Source organism: Amphimedon queenslandica, unplaced genomic scaffold (genome assembly GCF_000090795.2).
Source record: "Amphimedon queenslandica unplaced genomic scaffold, v1.1 AMPQUscaffold_13461, whole genome shotgun sequence".
NCBI classification, from domain to species: Eukaryota; Metazoa; Porifera; class Demospongiae; order Haplosclerida; family Niphatidae; genus Amphimedon; species Amphimedon queenslandica.
Window position 1 is genome coordinate 309,129 of NW_003546303.1, and position 21,927 is coordinate 331,055.

The following is a 21,927-nucleotide window of genomic DNA, read 5'->3' on the forward strand; positions in this document are numbered from 1 at the left end:
ATTCTTCATATGATGACATTTTTAAAAATCTCACAACTGAAATGCCTCAAGTTAGTTTATTTTAGGTATAAAAACCTTTAACTCATGTGTGTTATGTGATGTTCATTGTTAACATGTATTTTTAATTTTGTAGTTGTGGAGAAGAGAATGATTTAGTTAATGACTGGAAGAGCATTGCTTCAAACAATCTAAAATATAGCAATGTACCTGACAATGTCGTATGTTATTAAAAGATTTTGACACCTCCATGATCTTGTTATGATTGTGTCACTGACATGTACCATATTTCCTTGAATAAGTGCCCTACTTAAATAAATGCCTATCCCTAATATAGTACCACTATATATATGCTTATTTGAGCCAGTATAATGCACTCTTCTGTTTAAAGTCGCCCAAATAGCCTAATTGTTCAACATCAGTCTTCATAACATAGTCGCGTGATTGAGCTGGGTTTTTGCACTGTTTTTTGTGATTTTTGCCTCTGTTTAGCAATAAACGCCTAGGACTTCATTAACCTTTTAACACAGAAATTAATTTTGGAATAAAAATATTTTCTGGTGGTACTAGTTTAGCAATGCATATCTCTCAAGATCTTGTACTGCGAGACTTGAAACTTGCTAGCAGCCTTTATGGGACATTTATCCTTAGATAGAAGAAATATAATAGTAAATGAAGCGGCATAAAGCAATGCAGCGTGTATTGTAAAGATGCTCACTGCTTTTCTCAACTACACGGACTTGGCGAAGGGAAAGAGAGAGTTGTATCATGTTAAGCAGGACCTAGTAGGCAGGATATGAGAGAATGAAGAGGTAGAAGTCAGTGGAGAAGATGCTACGAGCAGAAACACTACTGTGACTGGTCGAGGAGCCATGGTTGCTAAACCATTGCTAAGCAAAATGTGGCCACACCTACCGCTTTTTTCCATTAAAATGTTAGGCAAAGCAGCTCTCTCGAGTCGCTCGCCTTTTCTACTCACTTCTAGAGGATTTCACAAGCCAAAGGTAAGTCTAAACATTCTGTCTTTTGTTGTGGTGTCATTTTTTAGGTGACTTACCTTGGCCGCTGATTGTTTTGAACAGTTTGGGTCGCGCTACTGGACTTTTCTACCTATATACTGTGTTTTAGTCTTTGACAATGTTATATATGTTAGAGAGATGAAAGGAGAACCTTTTAAAGTTATCTAGAATGTTATATTTCCATGAATAAAAAAGAAAATAACAATTATACTACACCCACTCATGTTATTGACGTACAAGTACGTCTATCGGTATTAAAGGGTTAAAGGAAATACAGTATATCTATGTATATCAAGTTGTCATTTTAAGTTTTGTTTTGAAAAGTTGCTTCATAAAATCTGTTAATGATGTAGGGTTGCTGCTAAATATTGAAATTGTCAAAAACATTTAATACCTAAACATTTTGTTTGTAGCCCAATGGAATTGAAGGACTTCATGTAAATTTGCGAAGCATGATGATCATTAATGTGATAATGCTTCAGCAAAATATTTCACGTATTCTTTAATGGAGACAGCTGGGAGTGTACTTGATCATGGAGAACACATTTCCATATGTAAGTTTTACTTCTTTTTTAGTTTTCCTTTGATTTGTGTATTTGTTTCATTTATTGTAGCTTTACTCTCAAGCTGACATGTGATATAGGTGGTTTGGAATTGATGGAGAAAATTCAGCAGTCCTTTACACAGCCATCATTCAACTGAGAAGAGTCCTGAGCTAGAAAAGGATGAAATCCCTTCCAATCATGTGGATCACATTTCTGAGTCAATGCAGACATGGGGTATGTAATAGCAATACATAATATTACTAATAATATGGATTACATGCTTTGAAGTACCGTGTAGAAGGAAATTTTGTAGTGAAATAAATTTGGCGTCTTCATGCCCATTTGCCAAATTTAAAATCCGCCATTTTGAGCAAATATGCTCATGGTCAGTGGCACTTAGCCACTAATTCGCCAAAATTGAAATTTGCCATTCACCAAAATTTGCAATTTGCCAAATTTATCACCCTCCGAAATTTCATTCCATTTATCAGTGACAACAGGCAATTGTAAAGTTGTAGCACTAAAATTTAACACCCTCCGAAATTTCATTCCATTTATCAGTGACAACAGGCAATTGTAAAGTTGTAGCACTATTACACCATTTTTAAACTAATAGTAATAGTAATTGCTTGTTACAGAACGTAATACTGTCTATAAGTGTGACTTGTTTAAGGTACATTGGTTAAAGGGACATGTTCATGGAAGCAAACACATGTATCTTGAAAAAGCGGCGTTTTTTCAAGATAGCATCATTAATGATGATGTTTAAGTATTGGTAATTGTGGCTGCGCCCCCAAAAAAAAGAAAAATAGCTACTGGTAATGTTCCTGGTGTTTCTTTACCAAAGAGAGAGTCTGCAAGTGGTAAAAGAGCTAATACTGGTCAAAAAAAGTGTTTTAAAGATGCCTACTTCTGGTTCTATGCCTGATTGGTCTGTCTACTCCCTGTACAGTGACATGTGCATCTACTGTGAACGTGTCCCTTTATGCTACCTGCAGCATTCCACCTCAACGTAATGCAAAGATAACTTGCTCTAAGTGTCTGTGCGATAAACTGGTTTTGCGGTTATTTAACGGTTATTTATAAGAAAAACCACTTACTGCAAATCCTTAAATAGAAGCCCCATTTGACTTAACGCCAGGGTAGCAATACAATTTAACTATAAATATGCAACATTACTCCAGGAGTAACTCAGTAGTCTAGTGGATAATGTCTGAACCTTCAGAAGTCAAAAGCATGAGGCTACGGGTTTGAATCGTGCTCTGGGCCAAAGTCTTTTATTTTTTATATATTTTTTGAGATCCAAATGCCATTTTAAGAAATAGACGCCCGGGCTTTTATTTAAGGAAATACGGTACATGTTATATTTTTATAAAACAGTTATTGTTTAATCCCGCCTGTCACAGCACGTTTACTTTGTAATGGCAGCAATGCAGGCAATCTCTTCGTAAGTACAATTAATTAATTTACAATATAAACATTCTCAGAGTGTGCTGCTTTGGTCACAAATTTGATCTTGTGATTAAGAAATGACTAGACATTCAACCGGTACAGAGAGCATTTACATCGTGTCATTGTTTGCTTGATCTATTTCACCATAGTTATGCGAGACGTATATGTATCTACTTGTTGGGGGTCTACATTTTGCATAATTTCTTGTATACTAGAGCAGCAGTGAGCACTATCTGCTGTCACTACAGATGAAAGGAAGTACCATGTGTTAGCATAAAATGCCTAATGATTTTGCATTTGCAACTTGAGAATTTGTTTATGATGTACATAAGGCATTATCAATTTTAACTGATGCTCTTGCTACAGAAAAACGAGTTACAGCATCAGCAGTTATTCCAGTACTGAATTATGTTAAAAGCATACTGGAGCCAGCAGAAGGTAGATATTTTAAAATACTATTAGTCTTGCTTCATTTGTTGACCCAATATTTAAGCACTGGCATTTAGTAAGAAAGAAAGAAAAAGTTGATGTTATGAGAAAGGAATGTATGGATTTTACTCACAATGTTGCAGTACCAATAACCAACACATTGTTCACTTATACCATATAGCTTGAAATTTTTGTGGAATGCAAATTTTGTGGGTTTCGTAGCCCACAGAATTTAAACCCACAAAATCATTGAAGTGCCATCCCCTGACTGGCTACATAAACTGTCAACCACAAAAATTAAACCACGAATGGCCCCACTTGGAGCAAACGACAAAAATATTTACCTAATAGAATTTAACTATATAGTAATTATAATTTTTAAGCATCATGATAATTATTGCATTTTAGAAATAATCCAAGAAGGTAAAAAAAATCCGATGATTCAAAGAGATATACGTTTTCATCTAGAATTGATTGAACACTATTTTTCATTCGGATTATTTTCATAGCATAGCACTTGGCACACCTTTGATGTCTATGGCTTGCTGGCCAAGAAATGATATGATTTAAAATACCGGTTGTGGAGTGACAGTAGAATACTTTAATTATGGCAATCATTAATATATGCAGATGAGATAAGGAAAGAAGGGGAAAAAATGTCTTTTATTCAGGCAAATTTTGGTCCAATCCAATGATTCAGCTTTGTTGTACTCTTTCTGAAGGCAACTTTGAGTCCTTATATGCAACTGATGTGGTTACAGAAATATTTCATCAGCCAATGACCGCAAAAGAAGCATTTCCAACAATCATTGAGAACTTCTCAAGACATTGATGTTGACCCATTTGATGCTGATAAAAAGTTCATTGTCCTAAAGCACGTTCTCTAGCTTGTATGGTGGCATTTTGCATCACACTATGTAAATGAAGAAATTAATGGTAAACAAATGTTGTGTGTAATGCACTGTATAAAATTATAGTATTGCTTGCTTGTGAACCACGATAAATTAATATATGAGATTAATCATCTTTTTAACCTCTCTGCGTCATTCATATCCATTTGGTATACCTGAAGCAAGCACTGTTAACAATACTATTTGCAATGATTGTAATACTGCTGGCTGGTTATCAAACTTTTACCTAGCATTGTGTGCAAAAGGATGGGAGTTACTGTTTTTCTGCATAGTCAATACCTCCATTTACTTTGTCAATAGTAGTATTATCATGAAAGACGTTACCATACTGTATGATTATACTGATTATGGTACACCATTTGAAACACTTTAAAAAAGATACTTGTGATTGGCCCACTGGATGCTGATATAAAGTTAATTGTGGCTAAGTGTGTTCACAGAAGTAATCTTTCTTTTGGTAAGAAAAGGCTTTGTCTACAACTGCCTCTGAACCACTTAATTTGCTATCTCGTAAGCATGGTTTAAGACAATTGTCAATATCATGCACTGAGTCAGTTGTAGTCATTTTCAGGGCATTAATTTCTTTAAGATTCTGCTTCTCCCAAGTAAAACAGTACTTAATTGCATTTTTCTGTACATGTATGTCTGTATGGGCAAAATCAGTTACATAATCTATCAGGTGGTAATGCCTCCAAGTCGTTAATAATAATAACTTCACACTTCATTGCAATTTCTTAGAGTCAAATTTATATGTTTCTTTTTGTAAAGAGTTTTCTTGTGTTAAAGATTTGCCAGAGCATATCGATACAGCATATCCAATTTGTCTTAATATTCTGACAAATCCTCATCTGGTGAGTTGCTGTGGACAATTTCTGTGGGACGTACAAAAGCTAGTAATGGATCTTGTCCTTTGTGTAAAGAAGGGGAATATGAAGCAATACCTAAATAGAAGTGCTTGTGTATTCTCAATGAATTGGAGGTCCTCTAGCATAGGAGGCACCTTGTGCTAAATGATGCGAGCTTTTGTTTTGCATTGTCATTATATCTCCATTTACTTTGTCAATAGTTGTAATATTGTGAAACCATTATACTGACTATAGTACAACTTTGCTAATTTGATACTTGATCAAAACAGTCACACTGAATGGGGAGGCCTTTAGTGTACTGTCTTTAATCACTAATTAAAACATTGTTCACTATGTATTTCAGCATCATGATAATTATTGCATTTTAGAAATTGTTGAAGTAGTAAAAATGTCATGATTCAATGAACTATTAGAGCCCTGCATGTTCATTTAGAATTGATTGGAGGCTATTTCTTATTTTCAGTATTTTCTCAGCACTTGGCTTTCATTCTAATGTCCTAAGCTTATGTAATGCCTCTCCATGACCTATAGTGACAACAATTTTATTGTAAACTAATTCTTCACTTTTGTTACATTGTAGATTTGGTGACTTAGTAGTTTTCAATTAATAGGAGAAAGAAAATGAATTTTCATCTTTTCAGTCCGATTATGTAAGTTCACGATAACAATTGTTCCATTTAGTTTTCGATATATTGTTTTGTAATTTCTGAAACCCTGCATTATTGCTCACAATAATGTGTTAGGCATAAAGGGAGGAATTGATAATCATTGAAAATTATGTGATTACTAAGAAATGCAATTACATTGTGAATTTATCCAGTGTAAGCAAGCATAGTAAATTTTTTCATGTATTGTTTATCATTGTGGCAGCATAGCAAAGCATGCACAATGCTGTTCTCTTATTTATCTGTTTCCTGTATGCCCTTTTTTGCTCCTTGTGGCTAAAAAATATTAAGAACATTGAAAAAAGAATTAAATACTTTCCTAAGGATCGTGTATATATTTCATTTAGAGCAAAACAGTTTCTTTGGGTTTTTGTTCATTGCACAATGCAGTTTCTTGCTCAGTAATGGGGCAGGCCATAGTATAGAATTTAAAAAATTTAATGAAACAAGGTTGAGTAGAATTTTAGAGCAAATGCGTAAAAAAGTAATGGAAACAAGGGCAAGTTGATTCTGAACGACTGACTATCCATATCAACAAAAATCCAAAATGAAAATCCTTCTCACGTGACGCAAATTCTACTTTTCATTGCATTTATAATACTATTATGTAAGTAATTGCAGATCACCTTGCAATGTAGAGTAGAATTTGCATCATGAGAGTAGAATTTGTATCATGAGTGTAGGATTATCATTTTGGATTTTTGTTGGTATTGATAGTCAGTTGTTCAAAATCCTACTTGCCCTTGATTCAAATGCTTTTTAAAGAATTTACTCTAGAATCCTACTCAACCTTGTTTTTTTAATTTTTTATGTTCTTGTTTATGTTGATTTTTTATAATAGTAATATTTCTTCAGATGGTGTCCATTTCCATTGTGGTCAATAGTTAATTTTATACTGCATAATCAGTGTTTTAGTGAAAGCATAATTTAATGTCAGTCTTGACAGAAGCCCTTGGTCAAGAAGCAGTGAGAGCATTCATCTTCCTCGCAATTCTGTCTTGTGTTGTTCCTGTTGTCAAGTTCATGATCATTGCTTTGTATAATTATTGTTTGATTCTTTAAATACAATTTATTAATCATGTATTTAAAAAAACAATGATATCCAAGATTAAATACTTTCTCTTGGCTGGAACAAGAAGCCTGGAACCTCCACTAAGTATTGCAGTTGATCCAAGCATAGCTAGATAAAAAAATTGCTTGCTTTTCCCAGTTTTGAGATCTGAGCATGTGAGACCACACCCAAACTTTGCAACACATTTTCCTTTAAATTAATGAAATGGCAGCTTGAGGTAAGTTGGACTGATCCAACAGTCACCGTATTACTTTTTCCTGTCTTGGAGAATTATCTCATGAGACATGAACCTGGTCATAGACTGTTGAAGTAGAATGGTGTAGCAATTAGCCTTCTAGCACCAGCCAATAATGAGATACACAGCTACAACTGGATTGACAGTAGATGAAGATGAAAAGAAGGGGACTGAACAAAACTGCCAGTTTGCTGATTTTTTACTTTTCTTTTAGACAAGGTGTGGAGCCACACTAGTGGTACCAATGGAGTCTTCTGGTCAAGATAAGGTCCTCTAAGAAGTTTGGTAATTAAGAGCTCATTTTCCCGGTATACCATGGCTGCAAATGTCATGGCAGCCATGTTGTTTTGGGGTGAATCCTACTTAGTAATGGTACTGTGTTACTAATACTCCTAACACAAGACATCTTGAAGTAAAAATTTTTAATTTCTGTAGCTTTTGAAATATAGCATTCTTATTTGTGTAGAAAATATGATTTTTTTTGAATTAACTACATCTACATGTATATATAGATAGTGCATGCACATATTGACTTAGTATAAATTTCGATGTTTAATGTTCTGAATAAAAATATAGGGTGTATACCTACATTTTTTTCAGATCGATACTGATGAATTTGTATGTCCTGTGGTAGCAGCTGCTCCTAATATACATGTAGCTGATGCTTGTGAGGTACCAGATACTCCTGAGGAAGCAGATAATAACCTCTGCAGCAAAGCAGTTGATCAGATATTGAATGGTAGCCTCTGTGATGATAATATAGCTGATGCCGTCACCGTTAAGTCAGTACCTGATTCTACCTTTGTGTGTACACCATATGAAACAGATTTTTGTGAAACCAATGCAAGCTTAAACCGCATATTTATAGGAGAATCTGAGCAATTGGTAAAATTCATCGATGAAATTAATAATGCAACCTGTCTTGTCCGTAATTTCTTAGGAAAACTGCAACTACATTCCGTTGAACAAGCTGGGATGGAGGAGCTGCTGGCTTTTTGCTTCATTGTACCAGTTGTGGAGGCCGCAAAGTCAATTTCAACACCTCGTGAGAGAGAGAGAATGGTCGTCCCACTCTTTCAGCAGCTCTACAGGTGGTATTCATTTGTGCTAGAGCTTCTTATGCACAATATAGAAGGGTTCTTCGCCACGCCTTTGGAATGCAGTGCGTAAGTAGCAATACTTTCTATGGGAGAATTGAAGAAATGTACAAACATGTCAAGGCCATTTTAGATGACATTTGTTTGGAGGAACGGCAGCAAATGAAGGACATGGATCAAAATCAACTAGGTAGCTTGAGCAGGTCAGTTACGTGTGCTGATGCCGTTTGGCTGACTTAGGGCAGTTTTAGTCACAACTGCACGTTCACAATAAAGTACATGACAGGTGCCCTTTTGTACTATTATCACATCTGTCAAAAAGGAAAGGACACGTGCAAAGAAGACTTGTACGAAGGTACTTTGAAGTCAGCAGAAGGATTTGGAGCTGACCACGTGTTCAGTCTTATGGCCCAACATGCAATTATTGTTTAATGCCAAGTGCAAGACGGTGATAGCACTGCAGGGAAAGCAGTGTTGAAGTCTTTTCCAAATTATCAGCTGTTACAATGCGGCAATCATGTCAACAAAAACCATGCTGTAAAATTGGACACATTACGTAAAGAGAAGGAGATCACTCGTAAAGATGGCTCTGTAGTCGAATGCTACCGCAAAGGCAAAAAGCATGCCCCAAACTGTGGCTGCATTAATGAGAAATTTATTAGGAAGGCCAAGTCTTCCTTTCAGATGTGCCTTACCAATGCCGGGAAGGATCACAATGCCTTCTCAGAAAGGCTAATGAATCTGGCATTGCACCACTATTGTGATGTTTATGAATGGGATGGTGGCCACTGTGACTTTTACTCATTGGCAGTATGCAGCTGTAGTTCATGTGAATATAAGTATAATTTTATTTGCGAAGGAAAACCTTACAAAACTGGGCACATTTTAAACTGTCCTTTTCATTCACTAGCTTACGTGCTAGAGTGTCAAGACAAGACAGCTCTGGCACACGTATTGATACATCTTGCGATTGGCAAGGTCACCACCAATGGTGTCGAAGCCTCACACAATGTTCTTGTCAGGTATACGGCCAAAGATTGGCATTTTGCGCGGCTTCATTACCAAGTTTCCACTAACCTTGGCCTTATTCAGAGTTGTATGACCAATCTTTATGCAAAGCGTGGTCTTCAATACCACTGGATGTTAGAGATATTAAAGCCTTCCTGTTGTTCCTAATCTGAAGCACATACTAAAGAACAGTGGCGGATCTGGGCCCGGGCCTAGACTGGCCATGGCCCGGGCATCAGAAGTCAGTAATGAGATTCATTAGATGCAATGTAAGCAATTCCCTGCCTCAAGTTTTGATAAAGCCAACCACAAGCCACACCAGAGTACCTACAAGTGCTTGAAGAGCATTCTGGCACTGCATAGATGAGGAAATTGTTGAAACCCATCATAAAAATGGCCAAAAGATGCATAACCATAAAATAACTGGTTGAAAAGTGGACACACCCACTTCCTGGCCCTACCATTAACTTGCACCCAGATCCGCCACTGCTAAAGAAGTGTAATACCAACAGGTTTTAGTACCTACAAAGCAAAAAGACTGATGCAGGAAAAGCAAAAAGAAAGCTGTATAAGAGGAAGCGTAAAGTTGATGAGCACAAGGCTAGAAGGTTATTTGTGCAAGAGAGTGCAGTGGTACATGATATGGGTCTGACGAAGCCCCCAATTGAAAAATGCAAATGTGGATTAACGGACCACAAGAGGACAACTCACAAGTGTTGTCCACTAAAAAAAGTCTTGTATGGGGAAAGAAAGTCTGATCCGGCTCATGCAAGCGATGTCATTATTAACTCTAGTGACGAATGTCATTCTGAGAGTGACTCTGAACAGTTAGATTATGATTATGAGGAAAGTGCCGATGGTGATGATTTAAATGTCTATCTGTGTAGTATACCTGTCCCAATTACCCACGTCACAAATGGTATTGCCCCAATAATGTATGAAATAGGAAGTGGGCAAATAATAATTGTGTCACTCCCTCAGGCACCCTTTCATAAGATAATACGCAAAGTATCCCTGAAACTTGATGTTACTCCTTCAGGTACTTTCTGGACTCAAGCACTCAAACCAATTCTAGCTTTGGTGAGGTGCCCTTCTCCATTGCTTCTGTCACAAGACAAAGGGCAAAGTACCCCAGCCATATTTGCTAATCCTTCAAGTACATTGGTAACGACACTGTTAAAACTAATGCGTCTAGCCTTAGTGAGATGCTCTACTCCCTCACATGTTAGGGGCCAAGTTACCACTGCTGTTAATGTTACTCCTTCGGGCACCTAGATGACTCCTCCACTTAAACCATTGCTACTGGCTGTACAGAAAGGCCTTTCTCCATTCATTGTATCACAAATGAAAGGGGAAGTATGCCTACAGTTGATGTGTGTATATCAATTGCTCACTCTCCTTCTGCATGTACTGCATCATCTAACATGACAATGGAGCATTCTCCTGGTATCTCAAATATCAAAGAGCAAAGTATTTCTGCAATTGCGGGTGTATATGTTTTATGCAGTTCTGCCTCTGTGTCTGTCAAAAGATGTTTATCACCGTTGATTACTTTGGCTCTGAAGTCTAGTGAGCAGTCTGATTTTGATTGTTTTGTAGATGAAGAAAAAACCAAAGGTACACAGAAAGAGGTCCATGAAATGTTGCCACCTCCTTCGACAAATAAGATGTGGGTTCAAAAGGCTGTGGCTATTATATCAAAGTTTTCTAGTATGAATGTTGTTGAACGTAAGAATCCCCTTAAGCAGATTCCTTGCAGTGAAATTGCTCCTCATATTCGTGATGAGATTGTTGGTGATAAAGCATGTTTCTTCAGAACACTATCTAAAGCCATTACTGGTACTGAAGCAAATCATTATGCAGTTCGTGTGTCCTTGATAAATTTTATGCTTCACCCTGAAAATGTTCTTGCTTCTGGTAGAATTCTTTGCCAGGGTGTTGTGTATGATATAGATGCACAAAAAGCAAAGACAAGTCACATCAACAAATGTAAACTCTATTCAGAAACCGCATGGTCAACTGAATATAAGGTATTTGCAGCTGCATCAATGTTTCAAGTGAAAATTAAGGTTTTCATTGAATATGTTGATCACCATGTTTGGCACACTTACGTCCCACTGTTCTGTAACGAAACTTATGTGGCACCTATGCAAGTCATGTTATACCTGTATCACATCAATAGTAATCATTATGATTTAGTGATACCTGTATTTAATTAGAAGCAATGTAGCCTTGGACTTGATGTGTTGTTGTTTAGAGAGATTCTTTTGTTTTTCCCTTTCTCTGCTTTCCGCTTTTCCTCCGCTCAACGTAGATTTTTGTTACTCTCAATACTTGTAGCCAATTAGTCAGTCAGAGTTTCATTATAGTTGTTATGGTATGTCAATATTTGTAGTTGGTTAGTCACTCAGTGTTTTGTTGTAGTTTACTTTAATATTTGTAGTTAGTAAAAATAATATTGCAAAAGTTATATTATCCATTCGTGGCATTTGCCTACACCTTTGCAGAACATTATTATAAAGCAGAGATACATGTGTAGAATGATCATTACTTGTTCATTTTACAACATACCTTAGTTTGCGTTGTGACTTATGCAGCAGTAGTTGTCAAGGTGTTGTGTTGTACCACACTTGTGGTGGTGCTATATGACAACTGTACGATGCTGTATTCGAGGCTAATTGTTGTAGTTTTACTGTTATTTTTTGCATATATTTGTATTAGATGTTTTTAGTTGTCTACTACCAGTACTACAAAAGATTGTTTTCTATTCATGGCATTTGCCTACGCCTTTGCAGTACTTTGTTATAAAGGCAAAGATGTGAAGAGAGAATGGTTATTAATTTTAGCATACAAAAGTTTCTTTGGTGACTAATTCAGGTGCAGTTTTCAAGGTGTCAATGTACTTTTTGTAGTTCATGTCATACTACGCTTTGGGTGGCGCCATGTGACAACCATAATGCCACAATGTATATGTGACTGATATAAATAGCTTGTACCACACCTTTGGTTGCAACATTTGATTACCATACCACACTATGTTGGTAGCTTGCAAGCAGGTTACATAAGTCTTATCACGCTTTGGGTGGCGATATTTTTCAACCATACCAGTTTTATTGGTGGCTTGCAAGCAGGCTGTAGTCGTACCTCGCTTTGGGTGGCGACTTTCAATGGCAGAATGTGACTTCGGCAGTAACACGCCTTGGGTGGCAGCTGTTATGTTGTTAAATTGTAAAAATAATTGTTAACTGTTTCATTTTCTCCTTCTTTGTTTGCCAAATTAGACACAGGTACATCTGGCTGCTTTATGTGCTGCATAGGTCTTTTGACCTGGAATGTGAGACTACGTCCTCGTGGTCCAGGTTGGGATTTGTCTTTTAGACAGATGCTAAATGTCTCACTCATCATAATTTCATGAAAATCTGCAACCTGCAACTTCCCGTGCCTTTTGTTACTCCTGCTTTCATTCTGCATAGCACACTCTTGCATTCTTTGATACCAGCAACAAATGTTTTATCTTTAAATCTATTTTAATTTTGTAATCACTATGCTGCATTCTTTTATGTTATGCATTATATATATATATTTTGTAGGTTTCTGGATCAATCAGTGCCTATGAGTTTTCTCTATTCCAGGATTTTCCACCATCTAGTTAAGTACTTTAGTCTCATTATTTTGCTACTGAAAAGTTTGATTCAGCCCCACACTTTTATTTAAGACAACACTTTCAGTTGCTGCAGCAGTGAAGTCTGCTGAGCAGCTTACCTTTTCTACTCAGTCCAAACAAGCTGTGTCTGTACTGTGCAATGTTTGCAAAACTTGTTTCCATGTTTAGAGATACCCACTTTGATAAGCTTACTCATGACTTCCTCTTACATGTAACAAACAATAATGTATTTATCTTATTTTCTAGGGTAAAGCTCAGCTACTTTGACAAGATGTAAAAATGTCCATCACGCATGACAAGTTTTGTGTCAGTTGCTATGAACTTGATATTAATGAATGCATGCTTATATGTTTAGCATTGTACTGCTAAACAGTTGTCAATGGTTTGTGTTCCATAACTAGCTACATTTTACAATTGAGCAAATTCCAATTGCTGCAAACTCTGAAAGTAAAAGTGTATACAAAATCTTTTTTACTGCATAAAATTTGCAAATGTTATTTTCATTATAAGAAATAATGCATTTGTCTCAGAATAATTATTATGCCATAGAGCTTTTTGAAAATATCAACAAATAACACTGAATTTTCATTGCTTTATCCTCTTACTTTCTTTTTCCTGTTGCAATTAAGAAAAAAAGTGTTCCACTACATAGTTTGTCATCCTCCTGGTACTGTGGTAATTTATTGCATTTATTTCTACTGTTATGTCATCCACATTTAGTTGCTTTTTACAATGCTTGTAACAATACTTGGATATCTATGCCATGCTTTACTTCTTCCTATCTTAATTTATATTGCACATTTGGAGTGCACATATAATGAAATACTTTTAAGTTTTTCCTTTCAGGCATACTAAAAATCACAATGGTTTATGGTGTCGTTAATATAGCTTTCTTTACATACCGTGGTGGTTCTCTGCAATACATAGCTTTCAGCCTCCTCATAATTTCATGATTAGTCACTATATGTGTATCACTTTTATCTTTTATAGTTTTTTGCTACACACGAGGAATCAGAGTCAAAGTGAGCTTCATGTCTCAGAATCTTGTGACACAAGGTATAGTGCATAACAATTTCAAATTTGAGTACTGAAATGTAAAATTTTTGGTTCCATTCATAGAGAAGTTGTGAATCAATGAAGAATTGATATTGAATTTAGGACGTGATGGAAGTCTATGTGCATTAACAAAGCCATAAATTTATACTTACGATTTTTGTATAATTATTTTTTAAATTTATTGCTTCTGTCACTGCCAATTTTTATTGCATTGAGTTTGGGAAATGGCCTTGTCTAAAATTTGACATGTATTCTTAGTAGTAGCCACAGCAACTATAATTCAAGCAGCACTTATATTAATGCATGTGGGTACAAACTTTTATGTACGACTGGGTTATCACAGTAACTTGAGGACTGCTATGAATACATTTTGCATTTGCACTATTATATAATAGCTTTATTATTTTTAGTAAAGTCTGAGAAATCTTTACACATCAACAGGTGACCTATCATTATTTTTTTGTGGAAATGAGTTTGCAGTATTGCAACTGGCACCTTAGAAATTACAAGAATCATGCAATCCAAGAACACCTTTTTCATTGAAAAAAATTTGCATTACTTGCCAAGACAAGTCTGGGAAAAATAAAATGTTCTTTACCTGATGTAGCACTTAATTGTTTCCGTGTTACCTTGATATCTCAGTACACTTAAAAAAATGGCGGGAAATAATTGTGTTGTGGAGGAGTAGAGGCGTGGTTACCCTAACATCATTATGACGCATAAGTTGTAATCAATTAATAAAAAATGGCTGAAAGTACATTGTTTTGTGATGCTTTCACTAATACAATGTTTCCTTGACAATGCATGATTTAAAGACACTGAAAACCCAGTTGACATTGGTAAAGGATTTGTTTAAGCCATTAAAGTAGTAAAGAATTACTTTTATAATGTACATTAGTTTTTATGAAGTAATTAAATTACTGCAAAGTTTGATGACATACTTTTCACCAGCAGAACCATGGATGCAAGTTCCAATAAGTAGTTATAGAGAAAATTAAGTGTTATTGACGGTAGATGCATCTCACTTTGATTGCAAGACATCGGACAGTGTTTAAATCAGTTTAAACTTTTAAGGATTTAATCCAGATATACTGGGCAATACTATACCAAACAAATTATTAGCAACAATCATGAAATGAAAAAAGAAGAAAAAGCACTAGCATTATTTTTCATTTATGTAAAAGGAAAAAAATGGAATCAGTAATGTAATTTAATTGCCACAACTTCTTACTTATTTTGCACAATAACAAACATGAGAAAGAAGTTGAATTTGCTATTTTTTGAGAAAATAAAGTTCTTTTGAAGGTAGATGCGCTTTACTTTCATTAAAAGATGTCCAGGAGTGTTACATTTGCTTTGAACTGTGAAATTTTTTATTCAAAATTTCTCTACCATACTGTTTCAAAAAAATTCTAAAAATAATGAAAAAATTCAATTATTATTAATGAAAGTAATCATGCATCACTTTAATGTTATTCAAATAGGTTGGATATTACATTAAAAGTATAAAATTTTAATCTGAGTAATCTTGAAGTTTATGGGTGTGGTTGATAAAATTGAGCTTGACCATAGATATTAGAGTAAATGAAACGGATTGGAAATGGGTGCATGGGCATAGCCCAACCTCCTTTTTTTTATTGTTACTAAGCAAACAGAGGTGGGTTGGGATGTTTTCACTATTTTCACGCTACTTTTCCTTCTTTCAGGAGCAATATCTGGTGAAGGACTGTTCTCATTTAAGTGAAACTGATGCATAAAGAAGCCTGATGTTTCCTCTCAAAACTACTGTTATCTATTGTACAGACAATGTTATAGTTTAAATGACACAGCCCATTTTTACTATTAAAATGCCACTTATTTCATTATTCTCCCTTTTCTCAAAACCTGCTAAAGTAAAACTGGAAACCATTATAATAATATGAAAGAGCTTACACTTTCCAAAGTATTCATACAGATTAGAGTTAGAATTTATGAAGTATGAATTTGTTACAAGAGCTAAAGTTTACCGAAAATAGTTGATTTTGTTGTACCTATAACTGATTGCAACATAGCTTTACAGAGACAAAAAATTTGCTGTAGGTAGCAGTAAAAATTATTCCTTGTGCAATAGGCTATAAATTATAAGCAAGCGCTATCCTGGAGCAATACAAGTTTCCTTCAAAATCCTTCCAGAGCAACTTCACCAACGGAGGAGATGGCAAAACACTGATGGTTGTCACGTGGTAAACCAACTAGCATTTCCTGTTGCTACACCCCGTTTCCAATCCCTTTCATTTACTCTGTTATCTATGGCTTGACAAATAGATATTCATCTACTCTAATATCTGTTCTTGAAACATGCATGCTATGTCCAAATCATTAGGCTGTGCAGAATAGCATAATAATAGAAATTGTGACCATGATATTCTAAGGCCTAATATGCTTTGTGAGAAAAAAGCATGAGCTGCATTGTGTACCCCTCTCCCTAGATAATTTTCCACTCTTGGTAATTTTCCTAATAGTTGTTTTGACAAATTTCTACTTTTTAAACAGTGCAACAAGCTAGTGTGGAATCAGCAATGTAGGAAAAGATTTGACAGTGGTGAAAAGTATAATAGTATGGGTGGTTCTACATCATTAAATTTTTTAACAACTTGAAAATACCTTTAATTTCAGAAATGTGTTACACAGATGATAAAGAAAGTCCTCAGGAAAAATCCCTTTCTCAAAGTACTTAATACTTTAATACTTTTGTGTATTTATTAATTTTTTAAAGTTTCTATATTACTATGACTATCACCAGTAAAGGACAATGTTGAAAATTTGGCAGTGGCAAAAGGTATTATAGTACAGGTGTTTTCATATTATTAACTTTCTTAATGATTTAAAAGTATGTTCAATTTCACAGACAAGAATGAGACAGATGACAAGGAAAGTACTAAGGAAGAATCCCTTTCTCAAAGTACTTGATGCTTTCTTATTTTGTATGTTTATTTGTTTTTTAATCCTACAGTGCAACAGAAATCACCAATTAAGACAGTCAAATAGTAGATTTGACACCTGGAAATGGTTAGTTGAAAGGATGTTCCCATTGATACAGTTACACTGGATAATCTTTGACAAGACCTCAGTGAAAATGAGAAAGCCTGGTTTTTTTCTGTGAAGCAATCAACTTGGCTTGTATTATATTCGTGATAATGTTCAATTACTCTGTTTCACTGAAATATGCTACCAAAACTACCACTAAACAGTGCTTACGGCCCCTGCATCACAAATTGAAGAGTGTTGATTTCTATTATTTTCAATTTGGAGGAGCAGAAATTTGCAAAATGCTTCATGTGTGTTTCAAAGTAATAAGAAATGCACAGAAACTTAAAAAGAACAGGTCAATTCAGAAATTGATATTCTCCAAGCGGTAATACCAGAGATAAATCTAACATGCCATTATACTTACAGCAAAGAGATAAAAGATGTATGTATTCACCACATTCTGATTTAATACCCTTGTTCCACGATATTGACAATTTAGTTAAAGTGGCAGTATCAGTACAAACACTGTCATTCCCATCAGGGATTATCAAGTGAGGAAGAGAACAGCTGAGGATGAAAGAATTAACTACCTCATAAATGTGGAGGGAGGTCATTTCTTCTAGGACACCAGCTTGTTGAACAGGTTCAGGTTTACCTTCGAAACATTCAAAAGAATGGACCAGTAGTTTTACCAAGAATGGTAATGGCAGCTGCAGTTGGGTGTGTTGTAGCTAATGATGCTTCACATTTAGTACAAAATAGAGGTTATACTTAGATGAATTGTGACTGGGAATGCTCTCTTTTAAGACATGAATTTTGTACAACGCAAAGCTACAACAGCAATAAAAAGGATAACCAGGGAAGATTATGAAGAACGGAAAGAAGTATTTTGCTTGCAAGAAGGGAATGACATTGTTTTTATGGAAGAAATTTCAAGCCAGTACATTTATTGCAATCAAAGAGTGATCAATATTGTTTCTTCTTCATGCTTGAACAGCCAATGAACAGCCAAGGTGTACAGAGAGTAGATGGCAATGGAGTCAATATAATAAGCGACAAAATTAATTATTGCTGTTTTATGTAGTTCAGCTGCAGGGAATTTTTTACCACCTTAAAGTATTTACAAAGGGACAACTACCAGATGCTACACCTAATTTCACTTTTCAATGGACTACAATATCAGTCACTCACCTAAAAATTGGTGCAATGAGCAAACAATGTTGGATTTATGTTCATGAAATAAGTATTCCAATTGTCGAGTCTAAGCAGCAACTGATAAAGCTAATACGCTGGCATTGACTTTCATGGATAATGTGTATGACATATTTGATTAATACATATAGCAATTACTGACACAAAGCAGCTGCTTTTTTGCTTCAAACAGAGACCTTATATCTCAATTTCTTCTCCACCATTATTTGTTACCATGGCAATATTTAATTATTTCATTGAATATCATTAAATTTTAATAACCGGAAGTTCCATTCCAATTTCTGGACATGGAGCATCATTGTTGCTGCTATTATATTTAAAAACTAACTGCATTTTTTGGCCTACTTTCTCTGTTATGGTTTTTGAATCTGCTTTGTAGGACTCTTTTCGCAATGTATATGATAACTGATGAACTAGCAATGGCACACATTTATGCAACTGCATGCAAAACTCATGTTCATTTATAACTTCAGAGTCAAAATTCTCACCATCCTCCCATTTAGTCTTAACACAATCTCTGAAAATGAAAGATATCCTTCCATCTTCTGGGACTTCTGCGTGTTCCATATCTTCTTTGCATTTAAGGCTCATTATGCCATCATCAAGGAACTTTACTGTGTAATAGAGTTCTATATGTCGATAAACTGATTGGATATGAAATAAATCATTGTAACCTTTGTATTTTTTCACCAGCTTACCATGTTATAGTGTAATGTAACACTTAAAAAAGGTTAGAACACTGAATCCGGTAATGGTAGGTCTCACATCTCCAACAGTTGTGCTGCACTACTGATTAATGCGTATAGGCATGGCTTTAGGAGGAGTTTAGTGTTTAGCCACACCATTGCAATCATCAAAAGGCCTAAAAAAAGGTATTTAATTAATCCTGATCCCTTGCACAGTATACCTAAAATTACTTTATATGAGTCTAATAGATCAAGAGCAGAGTTTGAATCTGAAGCACGAATCTAAGCTGATGTGGTATTGAAATTTATCATAGGCAGGCTCAATCATGCTGCAGCTGCTACTGCAAGCATCTTGGCCCGCCTAGACAGCTTCTTTAGATAATCACTATCATTATTTTTATCAAGTTAATTGTAGATGAGTTTCATGGAATTTCAAGTTCAAAGGCATCATCATGTCAAGATTCACTGACAAAACACTGTCTTCTATAAACCTTTTATAGTTTAGTGATTTATACTATCGTAGATGATATGATGAGTCTTTTTTAATATGTGAGAGTTTGACGGCTGAAGGTGATTTTATGCTGAACAGTGACACTAAAGTGTACAGTCAGTGTAATGTCAGGTTAGCAGTACATATGTTGAACAAGAATGCAGCTGGTATCATAATAAAAGAAATTTTATTAACACGGAAAAACATACAAACGGACGTGATAGAATTAAAGGCACACGTACATGTATATAGATATACATTTATGACTTTTATTGATGTAGACTCAACACCATTGTAGATATTGATGTTTTTATTGTGCCATTCTCTCTCATATGAAGCTAGTTCTAATCTATTGCATCTCATAAAGGCTCTCTGTCCTATTCCTAATGGTGTTCAAAAACAATTTTTGGTCTTTCTGAAAGGATATAAAGACGTTTTTTACCATAATGCCAAAGTCATGTGCATACGGCAGTCAGTGCTTTGACAATCTTTATGATCCCTCTGCTCTTAATTGCCCACTTGTAACAGTGAGAACAAGTCACAGTCTTACCATTTCACAAATAAACAACCAAACATTGTCATCGTTTAAAAATTAGATGTTATACGTATAATTGCAATTATCATTCATTATTGATAGGAAAAAGATTTTGATGCTTTGGAGTACAGGTTTACAAGATGCCTACAATCCAGTGCAACGTAGAAGATATGATGGAGAATACGCAAAAGCTTGGCAAAAGGCATCCTTTCGTATAAAAACATTTATATGCCTTTGGTATTTCAGTGTATCTCTCTTTTGGTAACAACGTAAGGCCTATATTCTTATAAATAAATGAGACTCCTCTTATGAGGCAATTAAACATAACTACATGTACATATTTGCAGCTTTTTGTTTATCACAGAAAGAGTCCAGAAAAAATGATCTTTGCAGGAATTTGGTTCGGTTTGTCACATCCCCGACTAACACCTTTATGAAGCCAATTAAAAATTTATTGTCATCTCTAGAAACATCATGTTGGTGGCAATTGTGGTAAAATATCTAAGTCAAAGCAGTGAAACATAACAAGCAATTCTTTAATTACTAGAAATGATAAATCGTGACCCAGATCTGTTGCCTAATATTACCCCTGGATACAATATCAGAGATACTTGTCAAAGTGAAAAGATAGCTCTTAATGAAAGTGTCGGCCTTGTCTTCACAATTGCTGATGCTGAATCTGGTACTTGCAAACCATTACAAACATCAGGTAATTATTATTTTAGTCAAGTACCAGTAGCAGCAATGATTGGTCGTCTATAAAAAAGCTTTATAACTTACAGTGGCCACTGGCCAGCCTTCTGCACAGTCAGCTCGTTGATATAGCTGTCTCATATTGACATCAGCTAGTCTTCTGTGCTGCAAATCAATCTTTTCAGTATCTCTACTACAATAGCTCTCTCTTTCACTGATTTATTTTTCCCCAAGGAGCTTGTACAGCCTCCCGGCTTGTGAGCCAATACAGACAAGTCATCTCTTGCTGCTTCTAATCCAGCATTTACTCCCAAATTATAGTGTTCCAATTGGTAGTTGTAGCTCAAACACTAAAAAGATTACTGGCAAGCTAGGGTGATAGAGAACATCATCCATCCACCCAACTTCCTTTCGATTGTTTGGTAGGTATAAGATGAATTTGTCTTTGCCTGTCCCTAGATCACTGAGAATACGACCGTCTCCGAGTCCAACCAGCTCTGGTGTTACGAATTCTTAATAATAGTGGAGCACATCTCTGTTGAATGTCATGTGTTGACTTGCTTCTCTATGTCAGCCATATCAGCATGATGCTTTGGTGGAGCCATAGTTGACCTTTGATGATATGAAGACTTGTGATCTGAGTATTGCTTATACTTGTAAGTACTGGGCTTCTAAGAGCTATGGCAATATCTTTGATAGTGACCAGGTCGTCCACATTATAAGCACACACAGGCTGTCGTCCTTTGTGTCTTCTTGTTAATGCCGTCTGATCTCCACCATTTCTAGTCTATCATTTTCCTCTTTGTCGAGCCATGCTCCTTTGCGGTTTCATCTGCTCCTGCCATTTTCCAGAGAACTATACAAACTATTCTACAGGGATTACCGTATCTGTTTACAATAACAATATACTAGTGACTGGGGAAACAAAGCAGTGCACCTCAAGAAATTAGATGATGTACTTGGTTGACTAGAGAAAGCAGGAGTTTGTCTCAAGAAGAAGTGCACTTTCTTACCAGAAGTGAAGTATTTGCGCCATTTGTTGTCAGCTCAAGGCCTACAGCCATCACATAAAAATGTCAAAGCTATAGAAGCTTTACCCAGACCAAAGGATGTTACTGAATTGAAATCATTTCTGGGAATGCTAACTTTTTAAATTTTTACCCTTATATAGCCAACACTTCATCTCCTTGTATATTTTGTTACAGAGGGGACAAAATGGATGTAGGCTAAAGAACAAGAAACAGGCTTTATTAAGGTAAAGAATCAGCTGGTCTCCTGTACTACTA

The 21,927-nt window shown here is 35.6% G+C and overlaps 1 long non-coding RNA gene and 1 pseudogene across 1 annotated transcript; both read left to right on the forward strand.

The window, feature by feature from the left end:
- Positions 1-903: 903 nt before the first annotated feature.
- Positions 904-1,176, forward strand: LOC109581104 (uncharacterized). The gene is made up of 2 exons (XR_002184513.1): positions 904-1,001; positions 1,080-1,176. It is a non-coding gene; the product is annotated as an uncharacterized LOC109581104 (long non-coding RNA).
- A 19,321-nt stretch (positions 1,177-20,497) lies between these two features.
- Positions 20,498-21,927, forward strand: part of LOC109580122 (cytochrome b-like) — a 2,013-nt pseudogene continuing 583 nt past the window's right edge.